General features: G+C 43.8%; 1 protein-coding gene and 1 pseudogene across 1 annotated transcript in view; one reads left to right on the forward strand and one right to left on the reverse strand.

The window, feature by feature from the left end:
• The window catches only part of lrrc3b (leucine rich repeat containing 3B), a 114,784-nt gene that overhangs the window by 48,457 nt on the left and 47,530 nt on the right, over positions 1 to 18,797 (reverse strand). The window lies entirely within an intron of this gene.
• Positions 11,479 to 12,194, forward strand: LOC121276242 (annotated as a pseudogene).

The raw sequence follows: 18,797 nt of genomic DNA on the forward strand, positions 1-18,797 counted from the left end.
CTTAGTGGCCGAATATTCAATACGTTTTTATGACAGTCCTTTCTCAATTACTTGAGAAAGCCATTTGTCCATTTAAAATCTATTAATTAACAGCTCCATTAAAATATCAGATAACGGAATGTCAAAGGTACGCATTAAGCAATCATCCTCTGATATTGCAAGCAATAATAACCAGGCAATTATCCTTTTACTAATATTAAAGTGATACTTTCACTTCATAATTAGACAAACAAAATGTGAAATTTTTACTCAATTAATTGGCTCCAGCCGAGCTCACTCTCTATGTACAAATGTCTTCTGTAAGTTACGGATAAAAGATATTGCATCTACCAGTACCTACCTCACTGGCAACAAGAACGGCTGTGTAATTCTGCTCTGTGGTACCCTTAGTTTTGAATCTATGGGTGCTGACTTGGAACAAAAATGTTTTTTTCTGCTGTGCACACATACCACCATTTTAGTGACAGTATTAACTATGGGTTTATGTATATGCAATGGAAGTATGTACAGTAGACGAATCATGATATCAGTGGGTGTGTAACACTGATTTGTCAGGAAAATATAATAATTATCATAATGTTATTGGAATTTATTGTAAAGTAGTGTATCTGTGTCTATATGTGTCTGTCTGTGTATGTGTCTGTGTGTGTGAGACTTAATTAAGTTAAAGGCAGCTGGTCTGAAGGCTTTGATGTGGTAGAAGTTGAGCTTGGTTTGAAATGTTAAGCAGGTAAACATAGGTGTCAAAGGAACATTTGCATTTTTAAATAAACCAGATTAGATTGTTTTCAAAGGAGGGGTGAAATGTGTCACCTAGCCAGGTGAAGTTCAGGAACAGTGTGTTTATTTTTCCCAAAGGTTACTGGTAAAAATTAGTACTATGAAAGATTTTTATTATCAGAAAGGTAAAGTCCAAAGATATAGTTAAACAATGAGAATTTGCATCCAAAGGGAAAAATATGTATAAAGGAGCAAAGGCTGTGTATAAGGGTAGGCATTTTAAAATCTAACAAGTGTGAAAAGCCTTCAGCATCTATGCCTCAAGCTGCTGAGTTCAAAGAACTGAAGTTAAGAAATCTCACTTTGAATTTGACTGGTTCCAGGTATTGTGTGTTTCCTTGCCTGGGCCTTTTAAAATCTATGTGTCTTACTGTTGCCTTAATGAACGTGTAACTTGGAGTTAGATTGATTAGGGGATTTAGAAGCTATCATTGTAGTAATTTGTAGATCTATGTATGTGCTTAAAAATCATTTTTCTTGTTAATAAATGTTTAATCTAGTTTTGTAAAAACCTATAAGACTTGGTGGTATTATTACTCCTGAATTCAAGGCACGCACCTTGAAATTTATACAAATTGCAAAACCAGTTGTGGCAGTTGTTTCAAGTTTCCCTCTGGGATTTTAACAACTCAATATTTACCATCGGCTGTGCCATAACAGATTTGACAGCAGTGCTGTATTTGTGATCTTGCCACTCTAACTGTAACATCCTTTCTTAAACAAGCACAGCTAAACATACGTTCAGCAGCAGGAAGGACCCTTCCCCCTGCTACACACCACAGCTATACAAACTTGTGAATTAGGAGCAAAAGTAGGCCACTCAGCCCCTCAAGCCTGCTCGGCTACTCAATAAGATCATGATTTTAACCTCATACTCCTGCCTACCCCCATTAACCTTTCACTCCCTTGCTTAACGGTTAGAGGGGTAGACAGGAGCTCATCAACAGCTCACAGAATAGTAGCCGATTACTCTCAGTTGACTCTCATTGAGTTTACAGAAGTGCTGTGTGTTTTGGGGAAATAGTTCAAGTTGGTCAAGTCTGCCACAGTGTGTTGCTGCAAGTGGTGAAGGCCTTTACTGTGACTGCAAAGATTTTGGTCAGACCACTTGTTCCCAGTGGGTGCCACTGTTGCAATTTCCTTTGGGCTGAGATGGAGATGGGGGAGAGACTGCAAAGAAGACAACTGCTCACAAGAAAGAGGAGGGGTGGGGAGAAGAAGGTTTCTCAGCAGGAGGCCTTATCCATCTAGAGTCTTTTAGGAGCAATCCTCTTACCTGCAGCTAAGCTAGGAGATGTGTGTACATTATTCTGCTTTATGAAGGAGATGCTTACTGAAATCCATCACCTTGTGCAACCTCAGAGCAGGTCGAGGGCACCACTGTCAGTGACTTTGAAGGTGATTATAGCAACACATTTCTTTGCATCATGATTCTTTCAGGTGCCAGCAGGAGACAAATGTAATACCTGCCAGTTCACCCTTCACTGCTGTAGAGAGGTAACAGGTGCTTGTTTTGCCAGGAGAAGGCAGTTGATTGTGTGGATGTGGTTTTGGAAGGATAGCGGGCTTCCTCATGGTACAGGGTGCCATTGACTGCACCCACATGGCTTTCCAGGCTTTCCAGTGGCTGAACTGTATCACAGCCACTAGGATTACCATTCAATGAATGTATAGTTGGCATGTGACCAAGCTCAGCACACTAAGCTACTGAGGTATGCCCACTATCCTGGTATGTTGTTCCCTCAATCTTTCAGCTACTCTGCCATATCAGAGGATGGCTGCTGACCAACAAGGAATGTCCACTTACATCTGCCTCATGACTCTCCTCCGCACTATAACACACTAAACCTGTGAGTGTATAATAAGAGCCATGCTGCCACAAGAAGCATCGTAGAGCAGACCATCATAGTGCTGAGGCAATGGTTCTGCTGCTTGGAGAGTTCTGGAGGAGTATTTCTGTACTCACTGAAGCATGTGTCCCATTTTTGCTGCATCGTCCACAACCTTGCTTCATGAAGGCCCAGCTTTGGAATGCACCACCTTGGTATGAGCAGCAACAGTCTGGGCGGCTGAGCAAAAACAAGGGCACTGGCGAGTGGAAGCTGCAGCAGCATGAATTCTGTTACCTTAGAACAGATCAGCAGGTTCCTGCTCCACAGAGCCCCAGTACTCAGCAATCCTAGAGATCTGCTGGAACACAAATTGTTGGATTGATGTGAGGCCCAGAAAGCCCCTTTAAACACTGGCATCTGCCTTGCTGGTAGCAGTCTGAGCCTGCGTGACACCAAGCTGAGCTTTCATGGTTCAGTCTGAGCTGCCACTGCAGCGCTCAGACAATGAGTGGGTGTTGCTTGTGCTGCAATGGCAGCTGAGGCACCAGCCATTAGGCACTGTCGGGTCCACAAGTGTTGTAATGGAGTTGGCCACCATTTCAACTCTGGAAATGATGGTCTCTAACTTCTGCATGAAGCCCTGTGCAAAGATGGAGCCAGATTCCCTCATGTTCCTTGACAGTGATGGCAAGCTTTCTGTCAGGCCTGCAAAACACCAAGCATTGCTGTGCCCATCAACATGTTTCTGTGCAGAACTCACGTGCAACCTTGCCCTTGCGACAGCCACACTACCTTTTCTCCTTCCCTGGCTGCAGCCCACTTTTGCCTGGTGGCTCATCACCTGCAGTTGGTTTCCCTATGATACCCTCTAAATTTCACAAGGTGTCAGTGTCTGAGCAGGTGGTTGCGAGTGTGAGATTGAATGTGAGATCAAGTAATGGCATTTCTTCTTTATTAGTCTCTGGTTCCTCCTGCACATGAGGCTCCCTCACCATGGCCTGGCCAGGTGATAGTTCTTGCAAATCTGAAAGGATAAAGGCACAAGGCTAGAGTTGGTGTAAGAGGAATGTGGGCTGGGGGGAGCTGTGGAAGGGGAAGGAAGAGGTGCATGTTTACACTATCTGCAACTTGTAAATCAGAAGAGATTGTTGGATGAAGAAGTGGGATGTGAGAAAACAGATTAGACGGACCATCATCCTCAATGTTTCATCCCTGCCACTGGCCACGGCCTCAGCTATGGCCCCATCAATGATTGCCAAATCAGTCTCCTCCAATGGGGTGAGGACATGCAGCCATGCCTGTCCCCCATTGGTTAGATGCTGTTGTCTCCAATTATGCATCACCTTGTACCACAATGAAGAGGAAAGTGTATCAGTGAGTGCCGTGGATACTTATGGGAGGTGAGGGATGGGGGGATGGTGGTGTACAGGGATGTGTGTGGTTCACTCGTAAGCTTTTTGCATGTACAGATGTATTCAATGACCCTGACCACTTCTGTGAGGCCACTGAACCTCCTGCAACATTACATCCAGGTCCTCAGAGTGTGCGGCCAACATTGACTGCAACAGCTACTTGCCCCAGTGCTTTTAAGTGTCTGCCTGAAGATCCTCTTGAACTTCTGAGGAAAGAAGACCTTTCTATTCCTGTCCACCTCAAACACCAAGGGTGCCAGCGCTGCATTGGAGAATACTGAGGCAGGCATTCTGGTCTATTGCACCACTTCCACCCCTTCTGCTCATCAACTCTTCCAAAATGACCTCCACCACCTACTGCAGCCAGAGTGTGCCTTGTCTTTAAAATGTGCAATCTGGCTTTAAGTAACGCTAACCTTGCATGAGCTTGGACCCTCTCCTGAGGTGCGCAGCCACTCAGCAGCGCATTTTAGTGCTGGGCTACATGTCGTTGCCATTACGAACAGTAGGCAGCATAAAGTTTGTGAGCTGTCTTCATTTTTTTGTATAGGAAAGAGTTGAACACATGTTGAAATCCCCATGTCTGTTTTCAGCAACACTCCAATTTTTTTATCTCTACAAACTGTTGAGAGAGAAAAGTACATTCTGTGTGATATTGATTTTTTTATGCATTAGCTGCTTATCTAAGTTAAATGAAATCTGACTGGAACAGCTAGTGAAAAACTATCAGCCCTTCAAATAAAGGGTAAAAATGTTATTATTTTAAATGTTAAAGAATGTAAAATAATAATTTTCTTTAAATAAGGAAATTTCAAATGTTCTTCATTACTTAACTACAATAACTATTTACAATGTACATGCACACAGAAATTTTACATTTGATTGCTTACATCTTCAGATGGGAGGTGGTCACCAACTCATTTTTCCTGTATCAGATTGGCTTGTCCAGGTTCTTGGCTCTACAGAAAACTCTGATTCAAATTCCTGATTTATCTAAGCCAGTGGTTCTCAAAATGTGGCCCTGATGGTCCATAACCTGGTCCAAAATGCAAGTCACTGACGTGCAATGCCTTGGTTGAGAATATCAGAGAGGCTAGGTCAGAACCTTCAATCCTACTTGCGTGAGGTTGTAAACCAGACCTGCTCCTGCATGTACGTCATGAGTATGAGCAACAATAATATAGCTTTATAAGATGTATGTTCCTTTGATATTGTTTGATTAAAATAAATGTAAAAATAAGCATTAGTTTCTCAAAAGAAGATTATTGTAATGAATTCGTAATATGCTAGAATGTATCAAATAAATGCGCTCTCTTGTATTAATGTTTATAATATGAAAATGAACTTCCCTTATCTCGGCAGCCACCTCTCCTAAGGGACTACCATCAATGACGAAGTCCAACAATTGTGACAACTGTGCCAGTGCTGCCTTCTTCGGGCTGTGCCAATGTGTCTTTGACAACAGGGGACCTTTGCAAGTCAACAAAGGTTCTGGTTTATAAGGCCGTTATGTTGACCACCCTCCTCTACTGCAGTGAAACATGCTATGTTTACTAACACCACGTTAAGATCCTTGAGACCTTCCATCAGCGGTGCTTGTGTTCAATCCTGGGGATCAAATGGGAGGACTGCCAGACTCACGCGAGTGTCCTCCATGAAGCTGCGTCTACTGACATTGAAGCCCTGCTCCTGCGGAACTAACTCTGATGGATGGGCCATTGCATCTGTATGCCCAAAAATCGCTTCCCTTGGCAGTTTCTCTTCTCACAGCTCTCCATTGGCCAACGCACAAAAGGACAGACAAAGGGAATGGTACAAGGATACGCTCAAGGTTGCCCTAAAGCATGGAGGCATTAACACCACTGGGAGCAGAATGCTGCCGATTGCTCAGCACGGCACCACCTAGTCCATCAAAGCACAAGCCACTTTGAGGTTCAGCGACTCGACATTGAAGTGGAATGGCGGCAGCAGAGGAAAAAGAAGGAAGTCAACCCAGGCGATTTCCACACCCCTGCGCAACAACATGTCCCCATTGCAAAAGAACATGTGGATCCAAGATTGGCCTCTTCAGTCATCTGAAGTCTCACCAAGCCTGATGGACGTCATCCTCGACTCTGAGAGACCGCTGCTGCTGACAACTTTTATTTCTGGCAAGAACTAATTATTTACTTATGATATTTAATTTAAAAATGCACATAAATTTATTACATTTAGAAGTGAAAAAATAGCAAAGTATTTATAATTTCCATAGTTCCCATTAATGTTTTTGTGGTGGCAATTGAAAGTAGATGGGATTGGATGAGGAGGTGGTCTGCAGGATCATTTGCCCAGCCAAGTAATCAACAGACAATAAATTTGAAGAAGGACTGATCTAAGTAATTTGTTCCTGTGCCTCTCTAGTAACATGTATGAGATTAGAAATGACAGTGATATCTTTGGATGGAGATGAATTATCTGTGAGCATACGAATATATAAATTAAGGATTAATGATATTAGAGAGACCACCATCTAATGAGTTTTATCAATGTGATGAAAGTATAATAATTTTCATAATATTTTTCTGGTTTATTGTGAAGTAGATTTATGGGGGTAAGTATAGTTGGGTCTGTCTGTGTGTGATTTAATAACACTTGGCGTCAAGAAGACTGTAAGATTTAACTCATCAAAAGAAGCTAGGTGCTTTATATGCTAATGAGTAAACATAGATGCTTGCTTAGCATGTAAAGTGTGAAGGGATTTTGTATTTTTAGATCGATGAAGGGAGATTTGGATTTCAAATGGATTTTAGTCTGTTTACAACTAGCCAGGTAAGCAAGGCTAAGGAATGTGTTTATTTTTCTCAAAGGTCACTGGCAATATTGGCACCATGAAAGTTTTTATGTTATGATGAATATACAGTTTCAAAGACATATGAAACAATAGAGTTTACATATTAAAAAGAGAGAAACTGTGTGAGGTGAAGGCCATGTGAGATCTAACAGAAGTGTGTAAAATAGCCTTAATGAAGCCTTCAGTATTTGTGCATAAATCTGCTGTCTACCAAAACTGAAGCTGGAAAAAAGCCATTTGGAATTCCAATATCTAGGATATTGCGTTAATTTGCTGGATCTGTTTAAAATCTAAAATCTATTTTTGGACTGTTGCTTTAAAGAGTGTATAACTGAGGGTTAAGTAAATTAGGAATTTTGGGAGTTATTGTAGTAGTAATTGTAGTCTTATGTATGTGCTTGACATCCTTTATTTTGTTAATAAATATTTAAATTAATTTTTTTAAAGATCTCTAAAGATCCTGGTTGACTTATTACCTCTGAATTCAGTGCATGCATCTTGTAATAAATACAAGTTGCAAAACAATTGTAATAGCGCAAGTTTCCCTTGTGGATTTAGTCTGCCTAGCACACATCATCTGCTGCGTCATAATATCAACGACTTGCTTTGTATTTTGAAATAAAGAAATGCAGCAAATCTGAAAAGAAAAATAGAAAATATTGGAATGCCTTTTCACTTTCAGTACTGATAGGTCTCTTTTTTCCAACAATAATTGCAATAATTCTACTTCAATAAACGTTAGATATGTTCTCAAGGATCTTCACTAAAGTAAACTGGTTATCACCACCAGGCAATTTATATGTTCAAAAATGATATACTACGAATGATAAAACAGTGACTATCTCTTCTGTAAATGTGCTTAGCAGACTCTGCTTTGTGTCCCATCCCTTCTTATGGTCATCATCTTCCTTTATACAAAAGCCTGTGGTGCACCATACTATCACTGGCTTTTTTCACCCATTTAGTGTTTTTTGCCAAGTTAATTCTTGTCACTCTTTTCAGATTATTGTATTCCTCGGTCGCCTGGGTAGTCTGGAAAAACGCATCAATCTTCCTGATTATTTTCGTGCAAATCATTCAACATTTAATTGATGCTTTGAGTGCCCAGAATTGATGCTTGATACATTCCTTGTTTTGAGTTATTAATGCATATTCTTTGAATTTGGACTTTTCTGGGTTAGTTTTCTCCTGCATACCTTATTCCTCACTTTATCATAGGCAATAACTAAGACTGGTTTGTTATAAAGTTAAAGGAACATTTGCTGAAATGTCAAATTAACATTTGATTAAACCAGTATATTTCAATGCAGAATCATTACCAATGCAATATTCGTCCTATCAAGTGCATAAACTTTCTGATACAGTACAATTCATTGAGTTTGGGTTGAAATCACACAGGTCATAGTTTTATGGGACATTTCTGAATCAAAATAAATAAATATTTGTAAAAATGTTTAGCTTATCTTCTGTCAGTAGTTATGTTATTTAATATTCACCATGCATTGATGAAACAAATCATTTAAAAAATAGTTTGAAGGAAGATGAACAAATATGCAGTGATTATCTTTCAAACTATTTATTTACAGATTTAAATATAGAAATGAGTTGTGAATCGTTACAAGAACAATAGCTAAGCAAATTACCAGAAACAAACTCCACCATCCATGACTCAAATGTTCAACTGTTTAGGAACATACAAACATAGGAACATATGATCATAAGTAGGCCATTCAGCCCCTTCAGCTTGTTCCGTCATTCAATTAAATCAAGGCTGATCTGTATCCGAACTCCATCTACCCACCTTGGTTCCATAACTAAGCCTAATATCTTTGCCTAAGAAAAATCTATCAATCACAGTTTTGAAATGTTTAATTGATCTCCCCTCAACAGCTTTTTTGGGGTGAAGGGTCTAGATTTTCACTACCCTTTGCGTGAACAAGGGCTTCCTGACATCGCCTCTCAATGACCTAGCTCTAATTTGAAGGTTATGCCCCCGTGTTCTGTACTTCCCCACCAAAGGAAGAAACAGTTTATCTACTCTATTGAATCTGTTCATTTTCTTAATCACTTCAATATATCATGCCTTAATCTTCTACACTCAAGGGAATACAAGTCCAGTCTGTGCAGCCTGTCCTCATAATGTAACTCTTTTAGCCTTGGTATAGTCTGGTGAGTCTGCACAGCACTCTCTCCAAGACAAATATCTCCTTCCAGTGATGAACACAGTACACTAAATGGGATCTATCCAGAACTTTAGCATAACTTCCATTCCTTTGCATTTCAGCCGTCTTGAGATAAAGGCTAATGTTCCATTGTCTTTTTTAATTATTTATGTGCCTGTCCACTGGCTTTCATTTGCACATTTATAACATAAATTGAAGGAACTTTGTTTACAAAAAACCAGAGTATCTAACTGATGGTTTCTGTAGTAATACAGCTTATAATAGTTAATTACCTGCTTTCCACTGGAATCACTTTAACAGTATAAGCATGATGGGATTGAGTGGCAAATTAGGCTCACGACTTGTCCCTTTTTAGATACAATGGAACTAGTTAGAGCACAAAAGCAAACTACTGTAAAGGCTGAAAATTCAAAAAACCAGAAAATGCTGGAAATACTGAACAGGTCTAGCAGCTTGTGTGCAGAAGGAAACAGAGGGCTCCATTCAACACAGCCAGCCTGGCTGGATCTCTGTGGGAAGCGTGCCGAAAAAGCTCTCTGATCCACTGGGGACACTAAATCATGTACCATCTCATTTGGGGCAGATATCCCACCCCACGAGCTGCTGACCAGAAGCCAGCAGCTGTCTTGTACCAACAGTACTACCAAGAGCGGTGGGCAACTGCTAGTACTGCACTGGGGCCCATACCGTGGATCATCGATGTAACCCTAGGCAAGAGGTAAGTGGTGTGGAATGGGGATCCCAGAGAGGGAGGTGCTGGCAAGAAGGGGTGGGGGGCGCTTATAAAAAGGGCAGAGCAGGGCTTCCCACGGGCCCCCATCCTGATGCCAGGTCCCTCATTCAGGCATAGAGCGCCTGACAATGAGGGACCTCCACCATGCCACTCGGCTGTGGGCAAATCCCACAGGTTGGCTCACATGGAGAAGTCTGCTGCTGACAGAATGCCAGCAGGGGTGGGGTAAGGTCCTTAAGTGGCCATTCGAGGGCCTCAATTGGTCTATGAATGAGAAGACCATCCTTGACCCATCTTGCCCAGAGCTTGATTGGGTGAGGGAGTCAGAAGGGTGATGGGGTCTCCACTCCACGCCTCCCCGCCTCCCAGCCCACCTCCAGGGGATAATAAAATTCCACCCAGATTGAGTTAATGTTGCAAATTTGTGGCATTTCATAATGCAAGATTGTCAACCTTAAATATTAACTCTATTGTCTCTTCACAGATGTTGCCAGGCCTGTTGAGTATTTCTTGCATTTCCTGTTTTTACAACTAGTTAGAATGATTTTCCTCAGTTTGGGTTTTTTATATTCCTGCAAAGCTGAACAAAAGGAACTATGCAGGGAGTGGGGAGTCAAGAGGAGGGATGCAATCAAGACCTGGTAGGAAATAATAAAATTAAAAAGAGCAGATGAAACATTAGCAAATCTAACACCTTCCAAGCCACACAATTCCACAGTGCAAGGAAGGAGAACAAATGATTTAATGAGAAAGAATTAGCCTGTGAAGTTGGAGTATTGATCAAATCATTATTGGTCCTTTAAGTTGATGTTCAGTGCTTTTGTTACATTTGTTCCTAGCATTTGTTTCAATGTGAGTTCATATTTTGAGTGCACATTGTGTATCTGTCATTTCATAGACTGTCAGTAGTTTTTAATTGTTTTCCATATACTATATGTAAAGAGAATACTAAATAAGGCTAGGAAGTTCTAGTCACAATACGGAGACCACAACATTCTAGCCCATAGTGCCAATATTTTCTGTGCTGCAGGTACTGTTGCAGGTCCAAAATGGTACTTGCAACCCTCATTTTCACACTTCTGATGTGGTTTTGGGTAGGTTGTCAGCATGTGCCGGGACCGCCTTCCAGGAGTATGCAGAGACAGCAGAAAGTGACATTAAGCAGTGTCTAACACTGCTTTGATATCAGCAGTGTCATTTTCTTTATTTTTTTTCTTTTTGAGTCAGCCATTTTCTTTATTAATGCTCTGGCTATCGCCCTCGCTTAACCTCACACAGCTGAACAATCATTTAGCAGCAGGAAGGAATCCTCACCAGCACTCTTTAAAGGGATCATCAACTACTTACAGTGGTTGATTGATTTCCACTGACTGCTGTTGAATTAGTAGAAGTGTTCGGTAATTTGCACTGCTAATTAAAATTGCTGAAGTCTACAGGGAACGGTGTTGCAAATAGAATGGTTACAGCACAGAATTCGGCCCAATAGGCAGGATCTTATGGCCTCCCGTATGGTGAGTTTGGAGGCGAGGGGCATTCAGTTTGTCGGGAGGGTGGCAGGTGGGGACCCCTTCCTGCTTCCACCCCAACTAAGTTCATAAAGGAAGGCCTGTTAACGACCTTCCTGCCCCTGCTGCCAAATAGGGCCCTTAAGAGGCCTATTAATGCCCACCTAAGGTCCTCATCCCATTGCCAGGGGCCATCCAACAAGATGGCGGTGATGAAGCTACTGTTGGACCAGGGTTATTGGGTGGATGGCAGGAAACCCATCGAGCTGAGAAAAATCCAGTTTGCGCAGGCCAACGGCTTGGCTTATATTGAGCAGGGAAACACCAAAGCGCTGGCAGTGGATTATGGCCTGCACGAGGTACGTGGTGCTCGTAGTAAGGCCCTTCACATGGCGATGGTGAACTCTCAGTACTGAATGGCGACCTTCAGCATGGGCGAGCGTAAGAGGCGACCTCATGGTGATTGTAAATCTTTTGAGATGACCTTGCATCTGAAAGACATTTGAAGTTGCTATTTTAACAGCTTTACCCAAGATCCCAGATTAACATCTAGGTGCAGCTCCTACAGGCAGACGGCGGGAATTATTGTGCCTGTATTAACACGGCGACTCTGGCAGTGATCAACGCAGGGATCCCCATGTGAAACTACGTGTGCTCCTGCTCCATGGGCTTTATCGAGGACAGTCCCTTGGTGGACTTCATCTACACTGAGGAGTCTACTAGGGTCCCCCAGGTGGCACTGGCCCTGCTCCCCAAGTCCCAGCAGATCGCTCTGCTGGAAATGAACTCATGTCTACATGAGGACCACCTGGAGAAAGTGGTGGACACGGCAGCCAAAGCTTGTGGGGATGTGTATGCCATGCTGGACTTCATGGGCAGGGAGCACGTGCAGGAAGTTACCATGCTGGTAGGGGAGTGACGGACAGTAGAGACAGACTATTCCATGTTGCAGGGCTGATGTTTGTGTGTGTTTGTGAGAGTTTCCCTCAATAAAAGCGATACTTCTTCTTTATATATAAAAAAATTAACCTAGCAATGGAGGGGGTTGCTGCCATGTGGGAACCACGACAGGCAAACGTGGGTTTCCAGTGGTGGTCCCTCATTCAAAGCCAGTGCCTGATCGCGTGACCTGGCATCAGGAAAGAGGATCCTGTTGAGAGCCATGCCCCTGCCCTTTCTGTTGACATCCCCACACCCCTTCCCCTGTGAGCCCACTCCATGACCCCAACCCACGCCATCACTCACCTGTAGCCTGGGTTCCCCTCGCTCTGAGGCCGTGGGTCGGTGTAGTACCGGCAGCAGCCACCACCTCCCTGGTGGCGCTGCTCAGTACAGAAAAGCTGATTGACCTGCAGCTCTCGGTGAGCCGGCCTGTTTAGTGCTTGATTGGCACAAGAGGTGGTGGACCTTCCCTAGGCGAGGCGATGTGGGGGCCTTGTCATTTCTCCAACCAGCAGCCGAGACTCCCCGTTACCTCCCCAAGATTTTGCCCATCGTGTCTGTGCCAGCTCTCTACAAGAGCACTCAGCAAGTCTCATTTCCCTGAGCATTCCCTGTATCCCTGAAAATTCTCTCAATTCAGAAAATTATCCAATTCTCTTTTGAAAGTCATGACTGAATCTGCCACCGCCACACTCTCAAGCAATGCATTCCAGATCCTAACCACTCATTGTGCAAAACAAACTTTCTCATGACACCTTTGCCTCCTCTGCCCCATTACCTTAAACCTGTGCCCTCTGGTACTTGATCCTTTCAACAATGGGAACAGTTTCTCCCTATCTACACTTTCTAGACCCCTCATGATTTTGAATGCCACCATCAAATCTCTTCTTCGCCTTCTCTTCTCCAAGGAGAATAGCCCAAGCTTCTCCAATCTACATGCCTTGGATCATTTCTGCACCCTCCCTGATGCATTCACATCCTTCCTAAAGTGTGGTGCCCAGAGAGTGGCACAATACTCCAGCTGAGACTGAAGCAGTGTTTTCTAAAAATTCACCATAAGCTCCTTGTTTTATATGTCAAATCAAACATTGTTTCAACCTGACCTGCCACCTTCATAGATTTGTGCACATATACCCCCAGGTCCCTCTGCCCCTGCACGCCTTCTGGAACTGTACCCTTCATTTATATTATCTCTTCTACCTACCAAAATGTATCACTTCACAGTTTTCTGTATTAAATTCTGTTTGCCATGTGTCCACCCGTTCCATCCGCCTGCCCACATCCTCTTGAAGTCTATCACTATCTTTCTCACAGTTCACAACATTTCCAAGTTATGTGTCATCTGCAAATTTTGAAATTGTGCTCCACGCACACTAGTCTAAGTCATTAATGTGGAACTAGAAACGCAGTGGTCCAAGTATCACCATAGTCCACTCCGTAGATCACACCTTGACATGGTGGAGAGGCATGTGTGCACCAAACATCCCTTGAACCATGTCGTCTCTCCTACAGGATTTCCGTTTGTCTCTTTTGCCTTGTTCACCTTCATTGCTTTCCATTTCCCTCCTGGTGTTTGACAAGGTGTTTACCAAAACTCACTTTCACAGCCATATTTCAGCCATGTTTCTCGGGCTGCTGGTCTTGCTGCATCCTGAGATCCCCTCTCAGTACAATGCGCCGCCATAGGGACACACTCGACCTCTCTCTCCAGCAGTACCAACTCACCCTATCTCAAAGCTGTCCTTGTCCCCAGTTTCATTTTATTCTTTGTCTTATCTAACGCCTGAACAAGAAACTTTTCTTCTTCCTTTCAGGTGCTAAGGAACGCAAGCTCCAACAACTCATTGATACCAATTCCCATCTAGGACTCTCCACCCCTTCCCATCCCTCTGACCCCATCCTGTCTTCTAATCCCAGCCCCGGCCGTGTATTCACCATACCCCCTGAGCTCCCCCTCTCTCATGCTGAACGTTCTGTACTCAGCAAATGACTCAGTTTCATACCCTTACGCCCTCACCTCAATGAATTCCGGGCTCAGCAGGATGCTGAACTCTTCTTCCACCATCTTCGTCTCTGTGCTCACTTCTTTGGGCAGGAGTCCTCCCCCCAATCCATGGATCTTTTCACCCATCTCCAGTATTCTCCCTCCACCTAGACCCCTCCCTTTGGCCTCTTACCTGCTCTCGATCTTTTCATTGAGAACTGTTGGTGTGACATTTGCTGTCTCAATTCCTTGCCCCTCTCACCCACTCTACCCTGTCTCCTTCTGAACTTGCTGCACTTCATTCTCTCAGGTCCAACCCTGACTATGTTAACAAACCTGCTGACAAGGGTGGTGCTGTTGTTGTCTGGCATACTGACCTCTACCTCGCAGAGGCTAAGTGTCAACTCTCAGGCACTTCTTCCTGCCTCCCCCTGGACCAGGACCCTACCACTGAACATCAAACTATTGTTTCCAGAACTGTCATTGACCTCATCTCCTCTGGAGATCTTCCCTTCACAGCTTCCAACCTCATAGTCTCCAAAACCCAGAGAGCCCGCTTCTACCTCCTACCCAAAATCCACAAACAGGACTGTCCCAGTAGACCGATCATGTCAGCCTGTTCCTGTCCCATGGAACTCATTTCTTCCTATCTTGACTCAGTTCTCTTACCCCTTATCCAGTCTCTTCCCACCTACATCTGCAATTCCTCTGAAGCCCTACATCATATCAACAATTTCCAGTTCTCTAGCCCTAACTGCTTCCTCTTCACCATGGACGCCCAAATCCCTCTACACCTCCAACCTCCACTAGGATGGTCTGAGGGCTTTCTGTTTCTTTCTTGAACAAAGGCCTGAACAATTGCCATCTGCCACCACTCTCCTCTGCCTGGCTGAACTTGTTCTCTCACTGAACAATTTCTCCTTTAACTTGTCTCACTTCTTCCAAATAAAAGGTGTGGCTATGGGTACGCGCATGGGCCCCAGTTAGGCCTGTCTCTTTATGGGGTATGTGGAACATTCCTTGTTTCAGTCCTACTCCGGCCCCCTCCCACAACTCTTTCTCCAGTACATCGATGACTGTTTCAATGCTGCTTCATGCTCTCATCTGGACGTGGAAAAATTTATTAATTTTGCTTCCAATTTCCACCCCTCCATCACCTTCACATGGTCCATGTCTGACACTTCCCTTCCCTTCCTTGACCTCTCTGTCTCAGGTTCTGGTGATGGACTGTCCACCAATATTCATTACAAGCCTACCGACTCCCACAGCTACCATCGCAACCACACCCTCCTTACTGTAAGGTCTCCATCCCATTCTCTCAGTTCCTTCACCTCCGTTGCATCTGTTTCAATGATGCCACTTTCCAAAACGGCGCTTCTGACATGTCTTCCTTCTTCCTTCCGAGGTTTGCCCCCAAACGTGGTTGACAGGGCCCTCAACCGTGTCTGACGCATCTCCCGCGCCTCTGGCCTCACACCTTCCTCTCGCTCCCAGAACCAAGATAGGGGGCCCCCTTGTCCTCACTTTTCACCCCACCAGCCTTCGCATTGAAAGGATCATCCTCCTCCATATCCTCCAACTCCAGCATGATGCCACCACCAAACACATCTTTCCTCACCCCCCATGTCAGCATTCCGCAGGGACCGTTCCCTCCGGGACATCCTGGTCCACTTCTCCATCACCCCCAACACCTCATCCCTTCCCCACTGCACCTTCCAATACAATCGCAGAAGGTGCAACACCTGCCCCTTTACCTCCTCCCTCCTCACCGTCCAAGGGACCAAATATTCCTTTCAGGTGAAGCAGCGTTTCATTTGCACCTCCTTCAATTTGGTCTACTGCATTCGCTGCTCCCCATGTGGTCTCCTCTACATCAGGAACACCACACGCTGACTTGGTGACCGCTTTGCAGAACACCTCCAGTCTGTCCGCAAGCATGACCCAGACCTTCTGGTCACTCGCCATTTCAATACACCATCCTGCTCTCAAGCCCACATGTCCATCCTTGGCCTGCTTCAATGTTCCAGTGAAGCCCAACGCAAACTGGAGGAACAGCACCTCATCTTCTGATTAGGCACTTTACAGCCTTCCAGACTTAACATTGAGTTCAATAACTTCAGATCATGAACTTTCTCCTCCATCTTCACCCGCTTCTTTTAATCCCCTTTTTTTTAATCCTCTTTTTTCTACATTCATTTTTATTTTTTATTCATTTTTATTCTATTTTCATTTATTTATCTGTGGTTTTATTCCCTTTTTATCCCTCCTTCTATCCCATTTTCTATCCTTTCTTTTCCCCACCGCTGCCCCGTCCCCTCACCCCATCTCCTACAGCACCATCTGTTACTTGTTCCATGTAATTCTTTCACACAATGCTACCCTCGTTCTGCTATTATCATAATCGGCTTTCTTACCTTTATGCCACTGTCAGCACCTTTTTCAGCACTAACCACTACCATTAACACTCCCTTTGTCCTTTAGTTTAGTTGACATCTTTGTCAATCTCTCCTTTGTCCCCACCTATTGCTGGCCTTCTATCCAGCTCCACCTGCCCAACCTCCCTTTAACAAAATAAATTTCATACATTGCTACTCCTCTTCAGCTCTGAAGAAGGGTCATACATACTCGAAAGGTTAACTCTGTTTCTCTCTCCACAGATGCTGCTAGACCTGCTGTGTTTTTCCAGCAATTTCTGTTTTTGTACCAAAGAAAAATTGATAGATTAAAACGAATGAGCAAAACCATGGCAAAAGGATTTCAAAGTCAGCAAATGTGAGGCCATCCAGATTTGGATATTAAAAGGATAGAACAGAGTACTTTCTATATGCCAGAAAGCAAGAACTGGTGGAGGTCCAAAGAAACTTGGGGGTTCAGGTATATAGATCATTAAAATTTCATGAAGAGGTATAGAAAGTAATTAAAAAGGGTAATGAAATACTGGCCTTTATATCTAGAGGAATAGAATACAAGGGAGTTAAAGCTATAGTTCTGTTATACAAAGCCTCGGTTAGATAAAACCTGTACTGCTGCAAGCAGACCTGGACACCACACTTTAGGAAGGATATATTGCTGAACTCCAGAGGTGAGGTGAGAGTGACAGCCCTTGGCGTCAAGGCAGCATTTGACCAAATGTGTCATCAAGGAGCCCTAGCAAAACTGGAGTCATGGGAATCGGGAGGAAAACTCACCACTGGCTGCAGTCATACCTAGCACAAAGGAAGATGGTTGTAGTTGTTGGAGGTCAATCATTTCAGTCCCAGGGCATCGCTGCACATGTTCCTCAGGCTAGTGTCCTAGGTCCAGCCATCTTCAGTTCAGCTGCTTCATCAATGACCTTCCTTCCATCATAAGGTCAGAAATGAGGATGTTCACCGATCATTGCACAATGTTCAGTACCATTTACAGATCTTCAGGCACTGAAATAGTCCTTGTCCATATGCAGCAAGATCTGGGCAACATTCAAGCTTGGGCTGATAAGTGGCATGTAACAATCATACCACACAAGTGCCAGGCAATCACCATCGCCAGCAAAAGAGAATCTAACCATCATCTCTTGCCATTTAATGGCATTATCATCACTGAATCCTCCACTATCAATATCCTGGAGGTTACCAGAGACTGAACTGGACTAGCCATATAAATACTGTGGCTACAAGAGCAGGTCAGAGGCTGGGAATCCTGCAGCAAGTAACTCTCCAAAGCCTGTCCACCACCTACAAGGCACGAGTCAGGAGCGTGATCGAATACTCTCCACTTGCCTGGATGAGTGCAGCTCCAACAATACTCAAGGAACTTGACATCATTTAGTGTAAAGCAGTTCATTTGTTTGGCACCCCATCCACCACCTTAAAGATTCACTCCCTCTACCGCTGATGCATAGTGGCAGCAGTGTGTACCAGCTACAAGATGCACTTCAGGAACTCACCAAGACTCTTAGACAAAACCTTTGACTTCTACCACCTAGAAGGACAAGGGTAGCCGATGCATGGGAACACCACCACTGCATGGTACCCTCAAAGCCACTCACCACCCTGACTTGGAAATATATTGTCGTTCCTTCACTGTCACTGGGTCAAAATCCTGGAATTCCCTCCCTAACAGCACTGTGGGTGCACCTAAACCATGTGAACGGGAGCGGTTCAAGAAGGCAGCTCACCACCACCTTCTCAAGGGCAAATAAGCATGGGTAATAAATACAGGCCTAGCCAGAGAAGCCCACATCCCGTGAACGAATAAAAACAAATCAATCTTTGAGGTAGTACAGCATAGATGTACTAGATTGATACCTGGACTCCAAGGGTTAAATTAGGGGGAAAGACATAAACTAGGGTTGTATTCCATGGAAGATAGAAGGTTAAGGGGTGATTATTGAAGTTTTCAAGATACAAAGGGGAACTGATAGGGGAGATAGAAACTATTTCCCCTGGTTGGGGACCCTAAGATAAAGGGCCCTAGTTTAAAAATTAGAGCCAGGACTTTTAGGAGTGAAATTAGGAAACACTTCAACAGAAAACAGGGTTTGGAGCTCTCTTCTGCAAATAGCAATTGGTGCTGGGTGAATTGTTAATTTTAAAGCTGATTTTGATAGATTTTTGT

The sequence above is a fragment of the Carcharodon carcharias genome, chromosome 3, assembly GCF_017639515.1.
Source record: "Carcharodon carcharias isolate sCarCar2 chromosome 3, sCarCar2.pri, whole genome shotgun sequence".
In the NCBI taxonomy this organism is placed as follows: Eukaryota; Metazoa; Chordata; class Chondrichthyes; order Lamniformes; family Lamnidae; genus Carcharodon; species Carcharodon carcharias.